The sequence below is a fragment of the Ursus americanus genome, chromosome 28, assembly GCF_024610735.1.
Source record: "Ursus americanus isolate L20-20 chromosome 28, mUrsAme1.1.p, whole genome shotgun sequence".
Taxonomy (NCBI): domain Eukaryota; kingdom Metazoa; phylum Chordata; class Mammalia; order Carnivora; family Ursidae; genus Ursus; species Ursus americanus.
In genome coordinates, this window is record NC_142154.1 from 6,842,511 (window position 1) to 6,859,942 (window position 17,432).

The following is a 17,432-nucleotide window of genomic DNA, read 5'->3' on the forward strand; positions in this document are numbered from 1 at the left end:
GTCTATCACTTTCTGTTTTCCTCTCCTCCCTCAGAAACGCATTCCCTTGGAAACAAATGTCTGTCATTTCCTCCTTCTCTCCCTCTCGCCCCTTGCTTTCTCTTTTTCCTTTTCTGGCTGTCTAAGGTTATCAAATATCCTGAGTTGAATATCTTGCTGAATCCGGTGGCCCAGACAGGCATTTTTCTGGGTGAGAGGCTGGTGTCACCTGTGGGCATGAAGGCGAGGCTGGCTGATTGGGGTGGGCAGGATGGGGATAGGCTGGGGACATAGCAGAGGATGTGTCCCATCTGCTTTTGGCTGCAGGACTGGCATCCTGGAGAGACACAGGTGGGATATCTGTCTTTGGTTGCCTGGTTCCTCTGGCACTCCATGACCTGGAGACTACCAGTTACATAAGGCACCAACAGGATCATGGATGGAGGGATGCCCACCTGGTAGCATGCCAGCCATCAGGAAGCCCTGTGCTGTTCTCGGGCTGAAGTTATTCTGGTTCAGGTGGTGGGCAATCGGGATGGGAAGATTCGGCACCCTGAGATTCCTCCAATAGAAAAGACATGCTCTTCTTTCGTAGTGTAGGAGGAAAGAAAAGTAAGTAGGTTATTGATTCATTTACTCAACAAGTACTCACTGAGGACATACTCCCCACTAGATTCTTTTTTCCACGCTGGAGATTGAATGACTATGGCAGATAAGTCCATGATCTCAAGAAACTTCACTTCCAGTGGAACAGAGGGACAATAAACAAGCCTTATCTTCTGAGTGGGAAGGGGGTGGAGAAAAAGGGTACCACTGTTCAGATCTAAGACCTAAATCTCACTTCTCACTGCCTCTTTAACCTGTTTCCTAACTGAGTGTTAATTTTCACCAATTGCAGATTGCCAGAGCATCAAAGATGTGTGATGCGGATGATCAAAGATTTGGGATTTAAGCAAAACAAAGAGCTCTTCTCTTGTATTTCAGAAGTTGATGGTACTGCTGTTACCTTTGGGTTAACACCCACACAGCTCTGTGTCTTCAAGGAATATCCATCCATAACACCATGTCCTGGGTGGATGGATGATCTGTGGACAAGTTTTAAGCGGTGACTTCTCAGTCAAGGCATTTAATGGCAGGCCTTTTTCTTCCTTTTCCTTTCCTTTCTCTTTTAAGATTGAGAATCATCTCCCATTCACAGAACATTATGGTGTGCATGGGACTATCCAGGGAGCACTGGGCATAACGTGGGGCCTTGGCATTCTTATTCAGAGAGTTAGTATTCTTCTAATTGAATGGGCTGGGCCCTGGTAGTAAGCCTGCTGTGTTGCCTTCAGTCACCATCTGTACTGTTAAGAGCAGAGGCTTTAGGGCTAGAATTTATTTTAAAGTCTAGTTCTGCCATTCCCTAGTTATGTGCTCTTGGCTAAGGGCAGACTGTTGAGTAGAAAGAGTAGAGTCTAAAGTTTGAATCCTGGTTCTGACACTCACTTTCCATGTAACCTTATGCAAGTAGCTTATCCTTGGGATTTTGGTTACTACATTTGAAAAAGGGAAGTAAATAGTCCTACTTCACAGAGCTGTTTTAAAGATTAAATGAGAAGACACATTTCAAGCACAAAATCTGTGCATATTGGGTGGTCAAAAATGAAATTTTCTTTTAACCTTTCTTTTTGAATGAAATAAAACCTTCTGGGATAACTCCACCCCCATCTCATAAATGGCACTGCCATTTACCCAAATGCTCGGGTTAAAATCCTTGGAGGCACTCTTGATTCATTTTTTTTAAATAGCACTTGGCCTTTTTCTAGCACACAATTCAATAGCAAGTTCCTTGGCTTGACTCCCAAATGTCTCTTGAATCTGTCTTCTCCCACCATCTCTACTGCTATTGTATTAGTTGTAGTCGCAATCATCTCTCCCTTAGCACTTTAAAAACACTGCCTCCAAATGCTTTGATACTTCTCTCATTGAGAGGTGGGGGTGATGTTCCCTCCCCTTGAACATGGATGGGCCTGGGACTACGTTGACCAATAGAGTATGGCGGAAGTGATACTACATGACTTCTCAGTATAGATCATGAGAGGCTTCTATTTGATTCTGTTTGGGATATTCTTTTCGGATGCTCCCTCTTGACTGAGCTGCCAAGCTGTGAGGAAGCCCAAGAGAAGCGCATGTAGGTGGCCCAGTTGACAATTCTGGTTAAGCCCAGCTTTTATGGTTTCTAGCCTTTGAACTCCTCCACACTCATTTGAGACTTTCCTGCTGAGGATCCAGATATCATGGAGCAGAAGTAAGCTATCTTTACTGTGCCCCTTCTGAATTCTTGACCCAAAGAATCCATGAGCTTAACAAAATGGTTATTGTTTTAATGCTACTTAATTTGGTTTGTTACCCAGCAATAGATAATCAGAACACTCCCCTTGACAACTGCAATGGCCTCCCAAATTCTTTTCCTGCTACCACTAATATCCATTTCTCCACACAGCAACCACAGGAATGTTTTGGAAACATAGGTAAGATAATATTATTCTGCCATGTAAAAACCTTCCAAACTTCTTATCTTGGCCTATTAGACCCTACATGACCTGGCTTCTGCTCTTAAGTGCACACTAGACATGGGACTCTGTCATTTTGCTACCAGGAAATCAAGGGCTGGCCAAAGGCATATGACACTGGACACAAAAAGCACCTCTTACAGCTCAGTCCCCCCACTTCAAGAGCTAAGGCAGCGTCTTTTGTCTTATGTGAGTGTTAGAACCCTGGTCCATAACCCCAAACCCTCTGTGGGTGGTCATTACCTTTCCTGTACCTTTTCAGCTCTGACTTCTCTCTTGATTTCTGACACCATGGCATTTCTCCTTTCTTTCAAGTGCAGCTCTTGAATTTTCTACGTTACTTGTAGTTCGAGGGGAGAATTGCATTAACTCAGCAGACTGTGTTGCAAGGAGTCTTGAAGCTCTCATTATTTGTACACAAAATGATCAAATACTTAACTCAAGAAATAGCCTGGAAAGTAGTTGGAAATCAGAGCATTTGGCAAGGCGGTCAGATATAAGATCTACATACCCGGTGAACTTTTTGGTAAAAACGATGGGTTAAGCACACTCATCTAATTCATTCTGTCCTAAAATGCCACTAAAACTACCAGTGAAGAGGGTGGTTGTTTGTTTGTTTGTTTGTTTGTTTTTTGCCATAAATCCACAAGGATGGGGACAATGATAGTGGAAACAACATCACTTTGGAAGTTACAAAGCAGAAATGGTAGCTTATGTAACTAATAGGACAAAGAAAAGTCCTAAGAACCAACTGGACTTAGACTGCAGAATCCCCAAAGTCTCAGGGTTTAGTGGCACCAGAAACTTTTGAAACTGGAGGTAAAAGAGGGAATAAAAAGGGTTGGTAGAAAGCTTTTTAAATAGCAGCTGGAATGGGAGTTTTTGCTTCATGGGTACAGAATTTCTGTTGGTGTGATGAAAAATTTTGGAAATAGGCAGTGGTGATGGTTGCACAACATTGTAACTGTAATTAATGCCACTGAACTGTAGACTCAAATGGTTAAAATGGCAAATTATATGTTACATATGTTTTACCTCAATAAAAAAAGAAGCAGTCAGACCCTTACATCCCCTTCCTCTCTTCTTGCTGCTGGGTAAGAAGAGTGTTTTATTTCTGGACAGGTAAAAGAGACAGTCCAGACACAGTTGAAGTCAGGGGTACATGCTGAAAATAGGGGGGACAAAAATGACTGAGTGTAAACCAAATGCCGAGACTCCCAGTCTTCTCCCCTACTCCTTGCCCTCCTTGAATCTCCAAACACAGGCCTTCAACTTCCTAGCAGGAGATTGAAAAACTCTTCTCTGTGAAATTTGAGTAGATCAAGAAGAAATTGACATTGAAGATACTGACTTTGATGTCCGCCAGCAAATGGCTCAGCCATATTCCCTTGACAGTGTTATTCACAACCAGCAAGTCCCACCAATGGGCTCAGAGCTTACAATCAGTGTTTTAGGCCCCTACTCCTGAATATGACCACCAGAGAGCTGAGAAAAGAGAAAAGATTCTACTGTGAAAGACTGGAACTCAAACAAGCTTATTGGAGGTGGAAAAAAGAAACAGAGAGAAAACAGAGACTTTGAAGGGAGAAGAAAATGTCAATGAAAAAGGCTATCATAAATATCCTTAGAGACATAAGAGATGACACTGAATCTGTGAAAGAACATATGCTGTCCAAACAAAGAATATTCAGAGAATGAAATAGGCTGTGAGAAATGAAAATCATGGTAGCAGAAATGAGAAACTCAATGGAAGGGTTAGAAAATAAAGCTGAGCAAATCTCTTTGTATAACAAAAAGACAGAAAAATGAAAAATAGAAGAGAAAAAATATATACATCTACATGTAAATCAACCTAGGGTATTCAACATTTGAATGATAAGAGTCAGAAGGATGAAACAAAGAAAATGAACGAGAGAAAATAATCGATGACATAATTGAAGAAAATTTCTCCTTACTTAAGAACATGAAAGGAAGGGAAAAGATGGCAGAGGAGTAGGGATCCTGTATCAACCAGTCCCCTGAATTTAGGTGGATATCTATCAAACCATTCTGAACACCCATGAAATCAGCCTGAGATGTAAGAATTTATATTTGGATCTCTACAAGCAGAAAATCTCTGGTGGTTGGTCTTGAGGTATAAAGTGGGGAGCCGTGATTCTGTGGGCAGATATCAGAATATAAACAGAAGGGGGAGGGAGCCACCATAAGTGCTGGCACCGGGAAGGTGAAATAACACAGGAGTGCAAAAGTGTCCTGTGCTGGTGACCAGTCACAGACTCGCAAACCGGTAGTGGTGGGGAAAGGACTTTAGTGCAGCCCCCAGACAGGCTCCAGGAGCTGTGGGTGTGCGTGCATGAACCATGGGCAGCTGTGGTTTTAGAAGCACAAAGGGCCGAGACAGCCTGGCCCTGGGTTCTTCCGCTGGGTGTGTTGCTGTGGGGCACACAACCAGAGAGGCTTCAGTTTTTAGCAGCACAGACAGAAACAGAGACAGTGTGTCCTGGAAAGAGAGATTAATGACACGATGAAATGTTCCAATGTCAGAATTATTGGGATCCCTGAGGGGGTGGAGAGAGAGAGAGAGGTCTACAAGATATATTTGAGCAAATCATAGCTGAGAACTTCCCTAATCTGGGGAAGGAAACAAGCATATGTGTCCAAGAGGCAGAGAAGATCCCTCCCAAGATCAGTGAGAACAGACTGACGCCCTGATATATAATTGTACAATTTGTAAATCTTAGATCCAAGGAAACAGTCTTGAAAGTGGTTAGGGGGAAGAGATTTCTTACGTACAGAGGGAGGAACATCAGAGGAAGGAACATCAGAATAACTTCAGACCTGTCCACAGAGACCTGGCAAACCAGAAAGTGCTGGAAAGACATATTCAGGGTACTAAATGAGAAGAACATCCAGCCAAGGATACTGTATCCAGCAAGGCTCTCATTTAGAATGGGTGGAGAGATGAGGAGTTTCCAAGACCAGCAGAAACTGAAAGAATATGTGACCACCAAGCTGGCCCTACAAGAAATATTAATAGGGGTTCTATAAAAGAAGGAAGACCCCCAAGAGTAATGTAGGCCAGAAATTTAGAGATAATCTATAGAAACAAGGACTTCACAGGCAAGATGATGGCAATAAAATCGTATCTTTCAATAATCACTCTCAACGTGAATGGCCTAAGTGCTCCCATGAAATGGCACAGGGTTGCAGATTGGATAAAAAGACATGACCCATCCATATGTTGTCTACAGGAGACTCATTTTGAACCTAAAGATACCTCCAGACTGAAAGTGAGGGGATGGAGTACCATTTTTCATGCCAACAGACCTCAAAAGAAAGCTGAGGTAGCAATTCTTATATCAGACAAATTAGATTTTAAACTAAAGACTGTAGTAAGAGATACAAAAGGACACTATATAATTCTTAAAGGGTCCATCCAACAAGAAGATCTAACTATTATAAACATTTATGCCTCCAACATGGAAGCAGCCAACTACATAAGCTAACTGTTAACCAAAATAAAGAAACATATTGATAATAATACTTTAATAGTAGGAGACCTCAACACTCCACTCTCAGCAACAGACAGATTACCTAAGCAGAAGATCAACAAAGAAACAAGAGCTTTGAATGACACACTGAACCAGATGGATTTCATAGATATATACAGAAAATTCCATCCTAAAACAACAGAATACTCATTCTTCTCTAATGCACATGAAACTTTCTCCAGAATAGACCACTATTGGGTCACAAATCAGGTCTCAACCTACACCAAAAGATTGAGATTATTCCCTGCATATTCTCAGACCACAGTGGTTGAAACTGGAACTCAATCACAAGAAAAAATTTGGTAGGAATTCAAACACTTGGCGGCTAAAGACCATCCTGCTTAAGAATGTTTGAGTCAACCAGGAAATTAAAGAAGAATTTATGCAAGTCATGGAAACCAATGAGAATAAAAATACATCGGTCCAAAACTTATGGAATACTGCAAAGGCAGTATCCAAGTCGTCATCCAAATACATAGTCATCCAAGCCCCACTCAAAAAAATAGAAAAATCCCAAATACACAAGCTAACTTTACACCTTAAAGAACTGGAGAAAGAATAACAAATAAAGCCTAAGCCAAGCAGGAGAAGAGAAATAATTAAGATTAGAGCAGAGATCAATGAATTAGAAACCAGAAATACAGTAGAGCAGATCAGCAAAACTATCTTTGAAAGAATTAATAAGGTCAGTAAACCACTGGCCAGACTTATCCAAAAGAAAAGAGAAAGGACCCAAATTAATAAAATTATGAATGAAAGGGAAGAGATCATGACTAACACCAAGGAAATAGAAACAATTATTAGAAGTTATAATCAACAACATGATGCCAATAAGTTAAGCAACATGGAAAAAGTAGATGCCTTCCTGGAAACCTATAAACTACCAAGACTGAAACAGGAAGAAATTGACAATTTGAATAAACCAATAAACAGTAACGAAATTGAAGCAGTGATCAAAAACCTCCCAAAAAACAAGAGTCCAGGGCCTGATGGATTCCCAGGGAAATTCTACCAAACAGTTAAAGATGAAATAATACCCATTCTCCTGAAGCTGTTTCAAAAAATAGAAACAGAAGGAAAACTTCCAAACTCATTCTGTGAGGCCAGCATTACCTTGATCCCAAAACTAGGCAAACATCCCATCAAAAAGGAGAATTACAGACCAATATCCCTGATGAATATGGATGCCAAAATCAACAAGATTCTAGCCAATAGGATCCAACAGTACATTAAAAGGATTATCCATCACGACAAGGTGGGATTTATTCCTGGGATGCAAGTGTGGTTCAACATTCGCAAATCAATGTGAGAGAACACATTAATAAGAGAAGAGATAAGAACCATGTGATCCTCTCAATTGATGCGGAAAAGCATTTGACAAAATACAGCATCATTTCCTGATTAAAACTCTTCAGAATGTAGGGATAGAGGGAACATTCCTCAAATTCATAAAAACCATCTATGAAAAGTCCACAGCAAACATCATTCTCAATGGAGAAAAGCTGAGAGCTTTTCCCTTAAGATCAGGAACACGACAAGGATGCCCACTCTCGCCACTATTGCTCAATATAGTACTAGAAGTCCTAGCATCAGCTATCAGACAACAAAAAGAAAAAAAAGGTATTCAGATTGGCAAAGAAGAAGTCAAACTCTCTCTCTTCGCAGATGACACAATACTTTATGTAAAAAACCCAAAAGACTCCACCCCCAAATTACTAGAACTCATACAGCAATTCAGTAATGTGGCAGGATACAAAATCAATGCACAGAAATCAGTTGCTTTTCTATACACTAACAATGTAACTGTAGAAAGAGAAATTAGGAAATCAGTTCCATTTACAATAGCACCAAAAACCATAAGATATCTTGGAATAAACCTAACCAAGGAGGTAAATGATGTATACTCTTGAAGCTACAAAAAACTTATGAAAGAAATTGAAGACACAAAAAGATGGAAAAACATTCCATGCTCATGGATTGGAAGAATAAACATTGTGAAAATGTCTATGCTGCCCAGAGCAATCTATACTTTCAGTGCCATCCTGATCAAAATACCAATGGCATTTTTCAAAGAGCTGGAACAAACAATCCCAAAATTTGTATGGAACCTGAGAAGACCCCAAGTTGCTAAGGAAATGTTGAAAAAGAGAAACAAATGTGGGGGCATCCCGTTGCCTGATTTCAAGCTATATTACGAGGCTGTGATCACCAAGACAACATGGTACTGGCACAAAAACAGAACATAGATCAATGGAACAGAATAGAGAACCCAGATATGGACCCTCAACTCTATGGTCAACTAATCTTCGACAAAGCACATGACATAATCCCCTCCATTAACATCCGTGTCGATGCAATGATGGGTATTCATCCTTTCTGATGGCTGAGTAATATTCCATTGTATATATGGACCACATCTTCTTGGAATTAGAATATGCTAAGTGAAATAAGCAGAGGAAGACAATCATCATATGATTTCACTCATATGTAGAACATAAGGAATAGCATGGAGGACATTAGGAGAAGGCAGGGAAAAATGAAAGGGGGGAAATCAGAGGGGGAGATGAACCATGAGAGACTATGGACTTCAGGAAACAGACTGAGGGTTTCAGAGGGGAGAGGAGGTGGGGGGATGGGTTAGCCTAGTAATGGGTATTAAGGAGGGCATGTACTGCAATGAGCCCTTGGGTGTTATATGCAAGCAATGAATCATAGAACTCTACATCAAAATGAAGTACTGTATGGTGACTAACATAACATAACAAAAAAAGAACATGAAAACAAACCAACACTAAAAGCTTTTTATTGTGAAATTTTAGAGTGCTATTGGATTAGTTTTCTATTGCTCTGTAGTTAATTACCATTCACTTAAGTAGCTCAAATAGACATACACTTATTATATCATAGTCTCCAGGGTTTAGGACATGGATTAAATGGGTCACACTGCTCTGGGTGTCCCAAGGCTGCAGTCTATGCCACATTCCAGTCTGGGGCTTGGAATCCTCTTCCAAGCTCATTTGATTGTTGATTGAAGCCAGTTCCTTGTGATTGTAGGACTGAGCTCCCCACTTCCCTGTTGGCTGTCAGCTAGGGGCCACCCTCAACTCCTAGAAATCCCTCAGTTCCTTACCACACTGCCCTTTCCTGGGCCCTCTCACAAAATGGCAACTTACTTCTTCAGAGCTTACAGAAAAATCTCTCACTCCAGTCTAAGACAAAGTCTTGTATAATATAATCACATGAGTGATTACCCCATCACCTTTGTCAATGAATGTCACCTACTCAAGGGAGTGACTATGCCATAATCTATTGGCTAGAAGTAGATCACAGGTTCTGTTCACACTCAGATTCTAAAAGAGAGTGAATCACTGGGCGGTCATCTTAGAAATCTGCCTAGCAGAACTGTGGACCAAAAGAAGCTCTTATATATTTACCCCCAAAGTACAAAAACACTAATTCAAAGGGATACATGCACCCCTATGTTTATAGCAGCATTATCTACAATAACCAAACAATGGAAGCAGCCTAAGTGTCCAATGATAGATGAATGGATAAAGAAGATGTGGTATATATATATATATATATACACACACACACATACATATATATACATACAATGGAGTATTATTCAACCATGAAAAAGAATGAAATCTTGCCATTTGCAATGACATGGATGGAGCTAGAGGGTATAATGCTAAGCAAAATAAGTCAGTCAGGGAAAGACAAATACCACATGATTTCACTCATGTGGAATTTAAGAAACAACACAGATGAACGTAGGGGAAGGGAAGGAAAAATAAAATAAGATGAAAACAGAGAGTGAGGCAAACCATAAAAGACACTGAACTCTAGGAAACAAACTGTGGGTGGCTGCAGGGGAGGTTGGTGGGGGGATGGGGTAACTCTCTGTTGGGCATTAAGGAGGGCACTTCATGTAATGAGCACTGGGTGTTATATGCAACTGATGAACCACTAAATCTACCTCTGAAACTAATAGTACAGTATATGTTAACTACATTGAATTTAAATAAAGATTTAAAGAAAGGACGATGCTTTCTACACAATGTTGTCTCACTGAGTTAAGTATATAGCACTTTTCTTACGGTTCCACACATACATTTGAAGAGACCATTCTTCCTTTTTTCTACTGTCTGAGAATCCAGATGTAATGGCTGGAGCTGTAGCAACCATATTGGCTCATGAGTAAACAGAGGCCATTCTTGGTGGAGTTTTAAGAGAGAAGGAGGCTGGCTTCATGAGGATTTTGTGGAGCAGGGCTGCCATTATCCTTGGACTATTCGTCTTCCAATTTTTATTTGAGAGAGAAATTTAAACTTCTTTTTAAACCATTGTTATTTTGAATTGTCTACTACTCATAACCAAACCTAATCTTAGCAAACAAAGCACCATAATGGATAAATGCCGAACATAATTTTGACCTATTAAATAAAGACCGGGGGCTGTCAGGGTGCCTGGGTGGCTCAGTCGGTTAGGCATTCAACTCTTGGTTTCTGCTCAGGTCATGATCTTAGGGATGTGAAATTGAGCCCCATGTCAGGCTCCATGTTCAGCATGGAATCTACTTGAGATTCTCGCTCTCTCCCTCTGCCCCTCCCCCTGTGCATGTGCTCCCTCTCTCTCTAAAATAAATAAATAAATCTTTAAAAAATTAATAAATAAATAAAAACTGGGGGCTATCTGCCAATAGAAGGCTGTGACACAGGAAGTGCAAACCAGTGTGGATCAAGATCAGTTCAGGGAGAATAGAAGAGGCTCAGCAGACTCCTTGGTGCACAAGATAAGAAAAAATCCAGATCAGGTTAACAGACAGTTCTCTTAGTTAAATCCAGTAAAACATGTCCTCAGTTTTTTAGTGATAAGAAGTAAAAAATTAACACCACAGCCTTGCTAGTTAGCACAGAAGTTCCTCTACTTAAAAACAGGTTATGTTCTTTGTAGGTCTGTTTGTTTGAGTCTAGGGGGACCAAGGCCCCGGGAGCATTTCCACTTAATCAGAGTATGAGTCTTTTGAAACTTGAAAACCAACAGATGCTTCTTCTTCCTGCTGATACCTATTTCGTGGGCCATGTTCTTTCCAAAGTAGATCAGTGCAGTGTGCTAGCAAGTCTGTAGAGCTGGGTGACTCTCTGTCCTCCACCTCCATCCCGTGGAGCACCTCAGCCCCATGGAAGCTACACTTCCCACCTCCCCACCCACTGTGATGCTGTGCAGATTTGGAGGGTCCGACACTTAGGATCCTCTTCCAGTTATCCACCAAGGACCCCGTCTATACCACCACCCACCCCACCTTCACTTCCCTTGCCTTCTACCACCACTCCCTATTTTGCTTCTTTTATAGTACTTACCAACATTTCACTTTTATTGTTTTGTTTGTTTGTTATCCATTTCTCTCCCCCCTCCATCTTCCCACAGCCTGTAAGTTTCTCAATGATAAGGACATGACTGTTTTAGTGATTAACATGTTCCCAGTAGCCAGCATGTATGTTTGGCTCATGTTAGGCACTCAATAAAATAGGGGCTGAATGAATGAACACGCATTTCAACAACAGCACATTCACTGTACTCTGCCATTAGGTTCTTGAGCCAAGCCCCAGCTTTCTTCTGAATCAATATTTGGCTTAGGGGAAGCCCATGTGGGTGCTCATCTTGTAGCCCCTTGCTCTCAAGCCCCCTTGCGTTTGTCTTCTCCCCTCCTCTCTTGCTGATTGTCATAGATGGCATATGCGTAGCGGGGTGCATTCTTCTTTCAGCTCCATCACAATTGCACACCCTTTATTTGGGGCATTTTAAAACATTTGCTGCTTTTGTACTCATTGTACACAATGGGATTACTCATGTTTGCAAAATACCTCAAACTAAAGAGAACCCCAGGGAGATTGCTGCTTGCTAACAAAGGACTCTATGGTCCAGACTGGAAGGACCTTGCACTACAGCTACTGCCATCTGCTGGTGGGAAGCCGAGCTGATGTGCTCTTGTGTTGTGGCTTAGTCTATAACTTGGAAGATTACAGCAAAATTGTAACTTGGAAATTCATAAGTAGAGAAGTTTTTAAAATGTGTAATCTGTAATTTGTTGGATTTAATTATACTTAAAACCAGAGTAAAATCTCTTTTAATCTCCTTCCGTAGTGTGTAAATTCAAACATTCTCATTTATTCCTTTATGTTGAATCCCCACCATCTGGGGATAAAGAATTCTGCTGAATATTGTCACAGTTCAGTTTGTCCCAAATTGTGCTCTGTGGGGTGTTAATAGGTGCTCCTACCTAAAAAATACCTATGATGAAAAATTGGAAGCCCTAGCATACCTCACTCTGGGATAGTCACAATGTGTATTATCATTTAAAAGGTCCAGATAACCAATGTGTATTACCACTTAAGGAGTCTTTTTAAAAAAAATCTAGTGTTTTTCAAACTTGCTTGACCATAGAGCTCTTTCCTCATGTAACAGCCGGTGTTCCAACATTTTTAGGGACATGTTGAGATATATATTTATCTGGTAGATCACAAACATTTGTTGGAGTCAAGATTCTGGTATAAAAAGGAGCCAAAACCAGAGTCACAGCACTGCTGACAGAATACCGCCTTTGCAAGGCTCATTTCAGTCCTGGTGTGCAACACTTGAAACCAGCCCAGTTACGGAAGACAGTACCTGCTTGACATTCTGGAAAGGGTCCTCATGCTGTCTAGTTCAGTGGTACTGAGCCCCTTTCCCCAGCAGGTAATGTGGTAGCTCAGCAATTGTTGCAATTTGTGGAAGAGAAACCAGAGGAAAGTCCAGCAGCTACAGGAAGGCTTGAAGCACTTGCTTTGTGTTTTTGAGTAGGCTCATCTTGGCTTGCACAAGTCTTAATCTGCGTAAAGCAAATTATTATTCACAGTGTGGGTGTGGCAGCCCAGGAGGACAATGATAGAAGTTCCAGCTTCACATTTTTTCTTTATTTGCTCATACATCCTCTGCATCAAAATGACACAGGATGCTACAATGTCCTTCTAAGAGTTCAAGCTAAGAGACCCTATGTTTGGGGCTTCCCTTAAATACTAATCATCACACCAGAATTCCAGAGATTGTGTGTGTACGTGTCCGTGTGTGTGAGGGGCTGTGGGGTGAGTTGTAAAGCAATAGAAAACTTCCTGGGTGTTAGGAATTTAAAATTGAAGGAGCTAAAAAGTCATAAACCTTTTGTGGGAATGATGATATTATTGGGTGTTTGCATCCTTGCCCTTGATGACTGGGAGTGCGAGGTCAGAGTTTGCAACTATCAGCCTCTAACTACTCCGTGAGAACTGCGGGAAGTCACCTCACCAAGGTTACTGGCTGTGCGTGCTCTCTAACTGGATTATTCCTAATGCTCTTAGAGTCTCCCTTAAATCCATGTCAGTGGTAGGTGTGAGTCCTGGCAATATTTTGATAGCCAACCGGCCATAGATTGACCAACCTAATAGTTTGTTTGACTCAATGATCAACATCTCCAATTTCCTAAACTTGTTTAAATTGTTTTTTAAATTGCAGTAGAGTTGACCCACACACTTTTTTTTAAGTTTAAATTTCTGACTTTTAAGTAAACTGAGGCAGCAGGTGAATCCAGGGGAATGACCCTTGTATGTGTTTAATTCCATAGCCAATACTTTTGGAAATCTACCGATAACTTCCTATCCTTGGGTTGTTCCGTTTTCATAAATATCTTAGACATGAATCCCCAAGGGTGTGATCCAGTTCCTTCTCAAGAGGCTTTTGTGTTGCTATTATAATAATCAGCAGCAGCGTTGTTACCTATCCGTATATTTGTAAAGCTGTATTCATAAGGACACTTGGTAGCAACTAATGGCAACCCAGTTCAAGCAGGCTTAGCACAACGAGGCAGAGTCTGAGGGTGGGAGGATGTAGGCTGGGCAGACCCGACAAGAAACCTGGCTGAAATAATATATTAATTGCCATCAGTTGCAATTTATCGACTGATCCTCACAAAAACTCGTGAGGACAGTAGAACAGATATCATCATCCCCATTTTACAAACAAGGAAGTTGAGGCTCAGGGATGGTATGCTTCTTCAAGCAATGAGGAGGTGGTGGAGCTCTGTCTTGACCTCAAGACTTTTGGGGGGCTTCAGCCAGCATTCTTTCAACTCTACCACATCACCCGACAGGATAGCTTCTCAGTGGGGAGGAAAATGGCACGTGGCTTGTCTCTGTGAAGGAGCTGAAGACTTGGGAGAGGGAAGAGATTCGACCAAGTTCTCGAAGGGTTTTTACTTTTCTGGACAGGTGACTATTTCTCTTGGTGATGTCTCAGTAGAGCTAGCTGGTTGGCAAAGACTGGCAATAGCAAAAAGGTTTTCCCCAGTACACGGGAAGTGAGGACTTGAGATGGCGTAAGGAGGGAGTGGCAGTAACAGCAAATTCTCTGAGCCTGATGACCTGAATCTGGGAGAAATCAATGGTGTCATATTTAGGCAATTCACAATCCCCTCTGAGCCATGTGGAAGCGGAGTTTTATCTTCCCGCCAGCTTTGCACACATGTGCGGAATACCAATTGTGAGGGATGAGAGGAATCTCAGACAGCATCTAGACTTTCCATTCTCAGTCACTGTTTTATGGCCTGGTGAGCCAGAGTTTTATCACCTCATGCCTTCACCCTCTCCCCTTCCCCAACTGTACCCTTCTTTCTCAGTCACAGTGGCCAGTTCTCTTGTGCTCTCTCATGCTGGGGTCAGCGATAGGACATTCATAGGGCGGACTGGTTCACATTATAATTTTGACTGGAAAACATTGATCTGGTGGAGTCACAGTTGAAAAACTGGGCCGGAAAAAGTAAAGTAACTTGTCCAAGTGGTGACAAGCCTAGGAACTGAGCCCCAAACCCAGGATTTTTTAATTTTTTAATTTTTTTTAAACTTCAAGTTGTTTTCATTGCTTCCTGTGCTTCTCAACTCTGGCTGGGTCTCACTCCAGGCCTTCTGAGCTAACAGGTCTGAGGTGTGGCTGAGGTATCTGGACTTTGCAGATCTCCCTGGGGGATTCTAATGTGCAGCCCGGGTTGAGAACCTGAGCAGGACCTCATTGCCACTCCATGGGGTGAAAGGCAAGGCTGTTGCTTTCTCCAGGACAGAGTAGATTAACTCAGGGTAGAAACAAATTGGAAAGCATGTGAGGAGATGATAGAAGGGAAGAGAGGCCCTGCGAGCCCACAGTGTTTTTGTACAAATTGGAAAAACATCCCCTCTAGGGAGACTCACCCCTGCTGGTGTCATGACTGGCGAGAGGATGGTTGCCTTCTGAATTTCATTTAAAAAATGTTTAAGTTTTAAATTTTAATTTTTTCACAAAAGAGGAAACTTTAATGGTCAGCCAACAAATGAAAAGGTGCCCAATGTCCATACTGATTATGGAAATCTTAATTCAAATAAAAACTCAACCTTATCGAGACCCTACTATGTGCCAGGCAACGTTCTAAAATGCTTTATGTAGGAGACCATTTCACACCGAACAAATTGGCAGAACTTTTAAAAGAACAACAAATGAGTTTTGACAAGGATGTGAAGCAATGGAAACTTTTAGGCAATGCTGGCAAGATCCAAGTATTACTTCTAGACAGACACCTAGAGAAACCTGCACTTATACTCAAGAATTTTTTTTAACATTGACTTATTTATTATTTTTCCCCATTTATATCAGGAGTTATACCTGGATTCTTATTTTATTAAATGGCTTATAATCTGTTGCTACCATTATATATTTTTAAAGATTTTATTTATTTATTTATTTATTTATTTATTTATTTATTTATTTATTTATTTATTTATTTATTTGAGAGAGAGAGCGCATAAGCAAGGGGAGGTGCAGAGGGACGAGCAGATGCCCCGCTGAGCGGGGAACCCAATGCAGGACTCGATCCCAGGACCCCAGGATCATGACCTGAGCTGAAGGCAGATCCTTAACCAATTGAGCCACCCAGGCATCCCGAGTTGCTGCCATTACTTATCTGATGTTTACATTGTGCCAGATCTAACCAGTCGGACTGTCTTTTTGACATGTCCTCCTCATCTCTCTTTTTAAAAAATTATTTATTTATTTTTTATTTATTTATTTATTTATTTATTTATTTATTTATTTATTTATTTTACTATTTTTTCTCATGGTAAGTGTACTCCTTAATCCCCATCACCTATTTGACCCATCCCTCCACCCACCTCCCCTCTGGTGACTGTCACTTTGTTCTCTATAGTTTAGTGTCTGTTTATTGGTATCTCTCTTTTTTCCCTTTGCTTGTTTGTTTTGTTTCTTAAATTCCACATATGAGTGAGATCATGTGGCATTTGCCCTCTGAATTTTAAAAAAAGACCCCCTTCTCCTTAAGGATAGAGCCTTGCACCCACTGAGCATGGTGAACGTGTGGCTTAGCAAGCCTAACAAGGATTGTGTATCAGCCTCCACTTGCCCCCCTTGGGTGGGTGCCTCATGCAGTGGACAGCCTATCTGACAATGGGGCAGCTCAGGATGGGGAAATCCATCCAACTTGAAGTTCCATTCAACTACAGGCTGAGTCTCAGACACTTTCTTAACTTCCCTTACTGTTAAATTCATCCATTGGTGGACAGGGAGAAACACATGGGGTCCTACTACTCTAGCCTTTGAGCCGATTAGTAGAGATTGGTTGATAAAGAAGGAAGGACCAGAGTCTTTGGGAAGCTCCCAATCTATCTCCGGGTGGATGAAGCTGGGCGTAATCAGAGACCTTAAGGTAGAAGTGAACAGAACTAAAGAAAGATGGCCAAATCCATAGCACAAGACTTAGAAAATAAGATGGCTCAAGAGAATTGGAAGATTGTTAAAGATAGAACTCTTCTAAAATATTTTTCCATGTTACAAAAGCAATCCAAACTAATTGCAGAAAATGTAGAAAATAGAAGTGAGCCAAAAGAAGAAAAGCCATTTGAAGTTTTACTACTCAGAAATAGCCACTAACAGTTTCTTGTTTATCCTATCAGTCTCTTCTCTATGCTTATAGATACGTTTAGGATACATTTATACATATTGCAAAATGAGATTATATGTATAAACTGTTTTATAATCTGCTTCTTAGCAGTATTCCATGAACACTTTCCATGTAATTAGTGATTTCCCACCTTGTTATATTAATATGGTTGCATGGTAACCTATTTAATGATTCCGTCATAATTTATTTAATCAATCCCTATTTTGGAATTTATATTGTTTCCCATGTTTTCATATTATAAATAGTATTTGATGAACATCCTTTGAGTTTTATCTCTTGCTTCATTACTGAATGAATGCTTAGAAGTGGAAATCAGGGTCAAATACATCT

At 40.9% G+C, this 17,432-nt stretch overlaps 1 protein-coding gene across 1 annotated transcript in view; it reads left to right on the top strand.

Moving 5' to 3' along the window:
- The window catches only part of NTRK3 (neurotrophic receptor tyrosine kinase 3), a 538,421-nt gene that overhangs the window by 54,154 nt on the left and 466,835 nt on the right, over nt 1-17,432 (top strand). The gene's annotated exons all lie outside the window — the stretch shown is intronic.